The sequence below is a fragment of the Chinchilla lanigera genome, unplaced genomic scaffold (assembly GCF_000276665.1).
Source record: "Chinchilla lanigera isolate Chin_1 unplaced genomic scaffold, ChiLan1.0 scaffold00160, whole genome shotgun sequence".
NCBI lineage: Eukaryota > Metazoa > Chordata > Mammalia > Rodentia > Chinchillidae > Chinchilla > Chinchilla lanigera.
Window position 1 is genome coordinate 1,842,166 of NW_004955561.1, and position 10,181 is coordinate 1,852,346.

Sequence of the window (10,181 nt, forward strand, 5' to 3'; positions counted from 1 at the left end):
TAGGGGCCAGGACCTTCGACCAGCAGTAGTCTCAATGTGGTGGAACTCCTGTCCTCGTCTCTTGGGCTCAAGCTGTCATACCCAACACTCTCCTAGTTCTGGCTCAAAAATCTGATTGTGTGTCCCTAATCATGCAAATGCCCACTTCCTGATGGGCCAGGCTCTTGGGTGGCTTCAGGGATGATGTGTACCTGGCTCTTTCCACCCGTGGAACATCCTTGTCCATATGTGGAAGATCCTTGTCCACAGAGGCTGTCCCTTGTCCACCCTCCTCCCTTCCTTTCCATTCTCCTGGGACTCATCTGGCCATGTCTGTCCAGGATTCTATGATTCTGCTTTGGGCCAACTCTAGGCTTTCCTCATGGTTTTGCCTCTGCCCATGGAAAGCTCAGCTTCTCCAGGGCAATACTGCCCACCTGGCATCAACTATGGCCTCACATGGGTGGCTCCCAACCTGACCTTTCCAAAGTGCCCTCTGCTTGCATTCCAGCCCTGGCCTGTGTGGCTGCCAACGTACTTCTGAGGGTGTTGCAGACCCTCAGACCTGGCCACTGTCCACATCCTTCTGTCACCCGTGTTCCTCCAGCACCCAGAGCACCCTTCCTTCCTTTGTGCCTCCCCTGTCGACCCAGGTGCTCAGACCCAGGGAGCCCTGGAAAGGGGCTTGGCTGCCTCTTCTTCCTCCTCTTCTGGGCTGACCTTGGCCCACACTCCTCCTTCACGGCCTCTAGTTAGGTTGTGGTGTCACATTCTCTTCCTTTACTGCTCCCAAAGTGAGGCTGAGGGTGACTACCATTCACAGAGTGGCTCCTACATGTCAGGAGCTGTGTCAGGGGTGAATACACCTTGTGACAATGCCACTAGGCAGGCATTTAATACTTACTTTACAGGTGAGGAAACAGGCTAGTGGGCTTCAAATAATCTACAGGCAGCTCACATAGCTAATGAATGGGAAGGCCAGGGGTGGAACCGGGGCCTACCACTAGGACCACCACACTGTGGCACCTTTAGGGCTAGCGTATATTGCTCTCTTGGTTAAAGATAGGCTCCCTGGTGCCTATCTGGAAGAAGCACACTCATAGCCATGCCTCTAGGGCCCTTCCCAATTGGCTCCACACCAGCCTCTGGAGCCCCTTGCCCTTCTCTGAACAGCAACACATCCCCTGTCTCCCACCTTCTATGGCCACACACCCCTGTTCCGGAATGGTCCATCCTGCTTTTCTACTAAGCAACACCTCACCCTCCAAGACTCAGCCCCAATGCAGACTTCTCTGTGACATTCTTTCTAATTCCCCTGCTTTGAATTTCAACCCCACCCCACTGCCAGCTCATCAAGTAAGGTTCACTCCTTGGCTCTATACCCTACCCTCTGCTTGGGGTGCTTTTGGCTAGCTTGCCTCCCCCATGCAACCAGAAGCTCCCCAAGACCAGAGTCTTTCCAGTGCCCAGTGCAGGACAGGCCTCTGCTGGTGCTGGCAGCATGATGGAGAAAGCACTGAATGATGGAAGGACGCCAGGAGCAGTCTTAGGATGGAGCCTGCACTTCACACAGGGAAGTGGTAGCCAGATGGCAGGAGCAGCTCATGCCCAACGCACCTTGACCCAGGGCCAAAGACTACGCCATGGCCTTCTGGCTGTCAAGTCAGGAAATCTGTAAAACTCCAGGAAGGAGCTGTCACTGGGATCCCATTTCAAAGATGAGCAAAGGGAAGCTTTGCAAGGTAAAGGAGGGTCAGGCACTAATGGCTGAGTCTGAACCAAGGCTGACAGCTGTCAGATGCCCTGCCCTGAACCCCATGCTCAGTGATGGCTGCCTAGGCAGGGGATGCGCCGAAGCACCGGGGTTGTGCAAGGTCGGTTCAGGGCTGGTCTCAACATTCCCAGTGCTGGCTGCACAGAGGGCTTGGCCCACAGCTCGTTCTGTGCCGCTTCTCCACCCTCCCCGCAAGTCTGGCCTGAATAGGACACTTGAGAATCTGCCAACCCTCACACAGATAGGATTTGTGGGGATACCTTCCACCTTCAGCTCCTCTCTTTCTTGGTTGCCCTGGTCCCAGAACTGCCCCGCTGTTCTTGGGCCTCCACAATCATGCGCCCTCTGGGTCTGCGGCCCTGTCTGACTCTTGCATGTGGCATGCTGACAAGTGACCTGAGTCATCCTGAGTGTGACCAAGGGGGGCATGCCAGCTCTGCAGCTCTTCTGACTTGGCACAGTTGTCCCAGCCACTGCACAGATGAACAGAATCCACTCGGCACCTTGAACAGATGGTGCCACTTCTAAAAATAACACCGCACCACGTTCCCCAGTGCAGCCGAGTCCCCGTGACAGAAGGGGTGCGGCTGGGGGTGGGGCCTGCACCCGCTCTCACCAGCCGTTTGCACAAGGACAGATGCAAATGCAGCTTCCCTTGGACACCACACCAGCCAGGTGACCCCAGCCTTGAGAAAGGTGCACAGAGGCACGGGCTTCCTGCTCAGGCTCAAAGACCCCAGGCTGAGAGCCACCAAGCGCTGTGGCTGTGGACAGCCTGGCTCACTGCATTCTCACTCCGAGGGCTCCCAGCGCCCCCCCCCCCCAAGCACTGCCAGGGCCCTCAAAAATCCTCTCTTCCTTTTTTGCTAGTTACCTTGTACCCCATCTCTGGCTCTCTAAATCTGTAATTGCTAGTACTATACCCTCTCAGGAATTTCTACATCCCTATAGGCTATAGTTCTTTATCCACACAACGCAGTAGGGCTGGAACCCCTTGGTTTGAGGCTTAGAATCTCAGAACACTTGCTCTGCTGAGTGGCTGCTGGTGCAGCCCATCAGCTCTCTGGACTCAGCTGTGACATCTTTCAGGTGGAGGCAATAACAGACTTTGGGACCTCAGAGGCAAGGGAGTCAGGTGAGGATACAGGACTCACCCATGGCTTGGCTACCAAAAGACACACAGTGAACTTGAAAGATGGTGATTTGTAGAAGGGGAAAGCAGGCTCTGAGGTGGAAGGCTCTGGCCCACAGAGCAGGTGCAGACAGAGCTGGGCTCAGGCCCAAGATCTGGCAGTGATTTCCCTGTACGAAGCTCCCACTACCCTGCACTTCCAGGTGCTCCTGGGGTGCGTCCCCTTCACCCTTGGTCAGGGTTCTCAGAATGCCAGCCCTTCTCCAGCTGTAGGGGGGGCGCTGGCTTAGCAGCCCCAAGCACTCCTGAAGACACTTCTTCCTCCTTTCTTGCCAAGGGCCAGTCCTGAGCCTCTGCCTTGAGCCCTGGCCCAACCCCTCCACCTTCTTAGATAGTCCAAGTCTTACTCAAATTCCTCAGTCAGAACACTTAAGAACGCTAAAGCCACACCCCCAAGACAACGCAAGCCTAGACTCTGAGGTTATCCACACCCAGCATGCCCCCTCCTCAGGCCCTGCTTCTTTGTGCATTTCCAGCCTCAAAGTTGCCTCTTCCTCCAAAGTCCCAAATCTGAATCTCTCTGGTTGGGACTCTCTTGCCCTCTTCTTCAGGGGGTGTGGCTGCCTCTGTTTCTCCAGGGTTGGGCCTGGCATGAACGGCACTGGGTTCCGGGGCTCAGGTGTGTGCTTTGCTGACTCAGACTGTGAAGGCGCAAGACCTGAGCAGGCCTCCGGCCACCAAATCCTGTGCTGTGAGGTGTCCAGGAAACTCCTCTGAGAGCAGAAGCCACCAAAGGGTGCATGTTTGCAAAGCCCAGAAGATGCCCTGATGTTTCAAGCTTTGAATCCAGAGACTGGAAAAGACCTCAGAGGTCAAGATGCTGATGGCTATGAAAATCTTTAGGTTGAGCTGGGGTTTTCTTCTCGCTAACAATTTTGTTGTTTTAAAGTTACTGGGTGCTTTCTGACTTACTCTCTGCTCTGCACAGAATATCCTGGCTCCTGCTTCTCCACTGGAGAGTCACATCCTCGGGTGTATGCAGAGGGCAAGAAGGCTGCGCACAGTTCTGTAGCCAGGCACGCATGCATGGGCATGTACAGATGTGTGCTGGTGGAAGAAATGCAAGTGTGCACCCATGTGTACCTGTGTGTACGTAGATGCATGTCTGTGTGTACTATGGCAGGACCGGATGTCTGTGGCTGTGTACAAGCAAGTGGGGTATGTGTTGGGATATGCAGAAAGTGTATTTTTTTAATCACAACATACATTTTAATTTTCTATAAGTAAAGCATATAAAATATCCAGTTCAGTTGTCTTTATAAATGAGAGAACACAAACATATTCTCCCTGCAAATGGCTGCTGATATGAGACGATTTATGCCTTCTAGTTCATGCAGATTCTTACAGGACCATCAGGAGGTTGTATTGCTGCTTTACCCTCTTCTCTTAGGGTATTTAATTGTGGTCCAGAGCAAGAGCTGTTGACTTATTAAGACCTTTGATAGCACCTGCCTCACCAGTAGGAGAGTTGTATCAGCCAGAAGAACCCAGAGAACCAGAACTCTGCAGAAAATTCCGGGTTGGGGATATGAACGTGTGGCCATCACTGGCGGCTGGAATTGGCTACAGGAAGAGAGCTGAGGAAAGGACCCTAGTTAGAACTACGAGAGGGAATCTTAAAATGGAAGTATCAAGTAGATGAATACATGAATAAGACTCAGAAACAGTGGCAGATTGGAAGAGAATAGGGAGAGAGTGCTGTTACCCAAACAAGGATGTAACGAACTTGGAGGGAAGAAGACATGAAGGAGCCTCAGGAAGGCCAGGTGGCCTTCAGAGTTACATTTGCTGCTGTGGCCTCAGGAACCGTGGTGGTGTGGCAGTCCGACTTCAGAGAGCTGAGGCATGACTGGCAGCAAAGGAAGCAGAGACAGAGCGGACTGCTCTTGCAAGAAGGTGGTCAGCCGAAGGAAATGGTAACTGGAGGAGAGTGTAGCAGGAACAAGGACACTGGATGACAGAAAGCGACATTTAAAAGGAAAAGGAAAGGAATCATGACAAGAGAAAGGGAGAGTCTGAAAACATGGTAAAATAGGATAAGTTTTCAGTCATGATCTTCTAGAGAAAATAACGAGCACAGTCCCTTCAAATGGAGGCATTTAGCTAAGGCCAGGGGAGGACACCATTTCTCAGAGTCTAAAGAGAAGGAGAAAGGAATGGATGTGACCAAAAGGCATCTGCAGGGAGGACAATGGCAACATTCAGTAGGTCCACTCCTGACCGCCTCACTTCAGAAAGTGTATTTTTGAAATAAGACTCTAAACTTGTGTGTGTGTGTGTGTGCGTGCAGGTGCGTGCGTGCACGGCGTGGGTGGGTGTGCACATGGGGGGGTGCGTAGAGGGAAGCCAGGAATTATGGTGAGAGGTTTACTTGCTGGAAAAGGATCCTGGTCTCCCAGTCTGACAGGTTGGTGGGAGACAGAAGAGAACACTAGGCAGATGCCTCATCCTCTTCAGCAGGGTCCTCAGGCCTTGGGACCCTCAGATTTTTCAGCAGACAACTTTAGCTCTCAGGGTATCTGACACAAGGCTTACCCTGAACAAAATGCCAGCAACACCAAGTGGCACAAAATGCTTTTTCAGTTTGGTCTCAAAAGAATCCATTTATTATTTCTTTTGCATATGTAAGAAACTAAGGCTAGAGAGATTCCAGGGCCTGTAGTGGGCCCTGCAGTGGGCTCTGTAGAGGGCAAGCGCTCCAGAGGCTGGCCTTGGAGGCTCTCGGTCATAACTAGACCGGCCGGACTGCACTGGCAAGGAGGCCCACTGTTAGCGGTCCCTGCTCTTGCGCCTTCCTTCTTGGGGACACTAAGAAAACTGGGCTCGCTGGCTCCCAAGGGACCTTCACAGGCTGATTTGTGCAGGTCTTTTGACTCTGGATTGCAGCTCAGGGAGGACCTCTCTGGGAGCACCACTTCCACCCTCTACTCCTTTGGGCCCATGTGTGCCTTAGATAAGCCAGAGCCATTTCCTGGACACTGAACCATCTCTGTGGGAAGGTTTTTTGTTTTAATAATAAAAAATGCAACTCAGAGCTGCCCAATGGACAAATGGACAGCTCAGCCTTCTGCTCCTCTGCCAGTGGACCTCTGCTCAGCCCCCAGAGCGCCCTCAGTAAATACCTCTGCTGGCTCCACTCTTCAGGTAGAATCAGCTGCTTTCTCCACGGGGCCTGGGCATTTGTGACGTTGATGGTTCATCCACTTTTGGGTCCCCAGCATACCCGATGGGCACAGTTGGCACCAAAGGACACAGGAAAAGTGGCAACAGGAACCCAGAGCTTGACCCCAGAAGCAGGAAGAAAACGAGATCTTTTGTGTCTCATACACATCCACTTTTCCAACAAATTCTTGTGTTCAAATACATTTTTTTTTTTGTACCAGGAATCGAATTCATGACCTCACTGTTTGCCAGGCAGGTGCTGCGTCGCTGAGCTATATCCCTGGCCCGTGTCCAAATACAAAGGCAGAGAGCAGCATGCAGCACCTCCCATGTGGCCAGCCGGCCTCCAGGTAGGACCCCACTATGCTTACACTGGAAGCAGACGGCGCTTCTCAGGGATGCATCTGCGACTATCTGAGTCAGGACCCTCAAAGGCCCGTGTGGAAAAGGCCTGAACCCCAGCTTGGTGCTGTTGGGAGATGACCGGACCTTGAACCAGTGTGGCCTGGCAGGAGGCTGGTCACCGAGGGTGTGTCCTTGAAGGGACAGGGAGCCTTCCGCTTTTCAACTCCCACTTGTACTTCCAGTCCTTAGGTGGGTGCTTTTGCCCCAACGTGTGTTCCTGCCATGAGGTACTGCACAGGCCCATAGCAACTACGCCAAACCTCTACAACTACCAAAACAAACCCTTTTTCTTTGTAAACTGATTGTCTCAGACATTACAGTGGAGGCCCAAGTACTAAAGGCACCTGGGTAGCAACAATAGTGATAGAAACAATCCTAAGAGCAGCTAAGTTTTATTGCAACCAAGGCTGCCCCTGCCCTTGCCTTTTCCCAAGCATTATCTAACACCCACCACTGCTCCTAGAGGAACGTGCTCCTGCTTTCTTCATTTTATATGGGAGGAAACTGAGGTTCAGGGAGGTAGAATTACTGGCCAAGGCTACACAGCCAGGGAGTGGCCTGGCCAAGATTTGCACCAGGGTGAGTCTCACGGCAGTGCTCTTGACCTCGGTATGGCACACAGTGGCACTCACTGGGCGGTCTTGTTGGCAGCACCAGCAGGGCGGAGAATGGGGTTCTGAGGTAGGAGAGAGACAGGTGCAGGGATGCCTCCCCTTTGACAACCTCTGAGGAAACTCTGGGTGTTCTCCCCACACTGCTGATGGGTACAAGGCCAGGCCCTGAGCAGAAGTAACAGGGGGCTCTGGTTGAGCTGAGGCTCTTCAGGGACAGCAAGCAGATTGCAATCCCTTCCTGTGTTTGGAAGAAGTCAAGAATGACATTCTGGAGCTGGCAGCATAGCTGTGTCACCTGCTGCTCTATTAGCCCCTGGCCAGAGGGCTAGCAGCTCCCCAGCATGGGGCTGGCTGGTGAATGACAGGCATGGGGAGGGACAGCCACCAGCCTGGCTGCCCAGCACCCTCACCTTGTCATAAATGAGGCCTAGTGCCTACAGGGACTCTTCAGGCAGCCTCCTTTCTGTTTTGCAGCCTGGGAGTGAAGTACCCACTTTTCACATGAGGGGACTGAGGCCCCAGGAGGGCGAGTGATGTGCTCGATGCAGGTGAGGCAGTGCTGCAGCAGAGCAGGCCATCAAGGTGCCTGGGATGTAAAGGGTCTTCTTCCCTCCAGCTCTCCTTCCCTCCAGTGCCAAATTCCGCTCCTCCACCATCTGCCTGTCTTGCTATTTCCGGCTTCCAGAAGCACCCGTGGGCCTCCTTGTTCTGGCCCACACCTCAGGACAGAGACTGAAAGCCCACAGAGACCTCAGACATGTTTGGGGAGTTTTCTAGACGAGGCAGCCATAGGAGAGGCAAAGGAATAACCAGACCTGTAAGAGGTGCTCAGCTCCCTGAGCACTAGTGAATTTCTGTGGTTCACTGCTCCTCTCCTTTTGTTTGGTAAACTTGTGTAATGGGCCCAGTGCAGGCAGAGCCCGTTCGTGGGGACACAAAGAGATGGACACAAAGGGGAGGACCTCAGCCTCTCCTCAGACAGTGCTACACCGCTGGGCACAGTGCCTGCACAGGGCGTCGGTGGGGGAACTCATGACAAGCAGACGCGTACGTGCCAAAGCCCTGCTGCGTTAACCACTTCATGGGAGCCACCACACTCGACCCACATGCACCTCAGTGAGGCAGGTCATCTTTCCATCCTCTCTCTACAGGTAACAAAACTGCAGCAAAAAGGGCTACCTCGTTTGCCCAGGCTCACTCAGGCAGAATACAACAGAGCTACCTAAACCCCAGAAAATCTTCACTGGGTGAAGGGAAGAAAATGCCGACGAGCCCCTGCAGGGCAGACTTTTGCCCCCGAGGCCACTCAGAGCACTCTGGGAGCTCCAGGGGCTGCATCAGCCACCCAGGGGCCAGGGGATTCTCTGTGCTTTGGCAAACTTGGACTGAAACTTCCAGGAAGTGGCAACAGTGACAGTGCTGTATCAGTTAGCAACAAGAGGAGCTTGGGTTTCTCTCTCTAAACCTGACCACGTTTCACTTCCCCTTCACCTTGAGGAAGTGGGTTCTGTGACATTTGGGGGGCTTGGCCAGGCATGCGGGGAAGGACAGAGCATGAGAGCAGGGCCCCTGTCTCAGCCTGCCTGCTGCCTCCTACCTCCACAGGGGCCACATATTCCAGTTGGGGCCTTACTTGCCAGGCAACCATACAGGCTTTCCTGTACCTCAGCTCAGGCCCAGGTGAGGCTGTGGATGAAGAGTAACAGGAACTGTGAGGCCTGCAGAGGCTGCTGGCACGTGCTTATCCCAGAGCTGGGCAGGCCCGCAGGGCCCCTGTGGTCATTTTGCAGATGGGGACTGAAAATGGGAAAGGGTAGCGTGTGAGTTAGGGAGGAGGGCTGATGCAGCTCCAACCGGGAGATTCCAACAGAAGTATGGACAAGGACAGCCTGTGTGTGGGGTCCTGGTTGAGTGCCTTCTCTCGGTGGCCCCTCATTCTCCAAACAGCAATGTGAGGTGTTGATGTTGCTTCTGTGCCCTTTCCACAGATGGGGAAGCTGAGGCCCAGAAAGAATGAACACCTACTTAGGATTGCCTGTCAAGGAGCAGCAAAGGTCAGATTAAACCCAGTCGTTGTGACTCTGAAGTCTGCCAGCTTTACCTGGCCCCACCATGCCTCCAAGACGGAAAGAAGTCTAGGTGCAGCACTGAGGGACCGCCTCACAGCTGGCTGGAGGTAGAGACAGGGATTTGGAAATCAAGTCTCTTTGGCATCAAGGCCTGGGCCAGACTCACTGTGCCCAGTCCCAGGCAGAGACTTGGGGCAGAGTCCTTCTGTTTAGCCCCAGGGCCTCCCAGGCTCAGGCGTCTCTGCCTCCTCCTCCCCTAGCAGGGTGAGGTTTCGGGGGACAGCACTCCACTCTGAAGTCCCCTAAGAGTGAGCAAGCCCCAGCAGAGAGCAGCGGCCTATGATTCCAGGCCAAGGGACCTCTTCCTCAGTCCTCCCACCCTCCTCTGCAACCTGAGCCTGGGTTAGGCAGGTTGCCATGGTGATAGCACATCGGATACTGACCTGGGGCCCACTGGCTGTGCAGGGGATTGGGCAGGCCTTGCCTCAAAGGGATGGCTTCAGGAGTGGAGGACAGGGAGCCCTGGGGCCCTGTGGCGGCCGTGGCTGCTCGCTGGGGCAGGCTGGGCATAAGCTGCTATTTATAATTCTGCTGAATGGGCCCAGTGACCTGATCTTCAGTCCCACCTGCCCGGGAACCCAGCAGCTGCAACCAGGGAGAAACTAGCTCAGAGATGTCTGCACCTAGCACCCGCTGGGAGGACGGGCTGGGGAGCACAGGCCTCAGTATCCTCCCCTGTGTACCCCATCCTGCGGTGGCCCTGTGTTCTGGAGCCAGGGCATGTGCGGAAAGGAGAGGGCACGGAAGGAGGGAGGAAAGAGGGGGCATGGAGGGTGTGAGGCAGAGGAGAACTTGAGAGTAGGGTGGAGGGAGAGGAAGAAAGGAGGAAGAGAGAAATGAGGAGACCTCAGGAGAAATCCTAGGAGCCCTGAGAGGCAGGAGGGGAGAGCCAGAGACAGGAGGAGACTCAGAGGCCCCGAAGCCCA

At 54.1% G+C, this 10,181-nt stretch overlaps 1 protein-coding gene across 2 annotated transcripts in view; it reads right to left on the reverse strand.

Annotated features, from left to right (window-relative positions):
- Atp2b2 (ATPase, Ca++ transporting, plasma membrane 2) overlaps positions 1–9,742 on the reverse strand; it is a 123,973-nt gene extending 114,231 nt beyond the window's left edge. For both annotated transcript variants that reach the window (XM_005413071.1, XM_005413077.1), the window contains exon 1: positions 9,639–9,742. The gene's annotated coding sequence lies outside the window, so the exon portion shown is untranslated. The remainder of the gene's footprint in view (positions 1–9,638) is intronic.
- Positions 9,743–10,181: the final 439 nt, after the last annotated feature.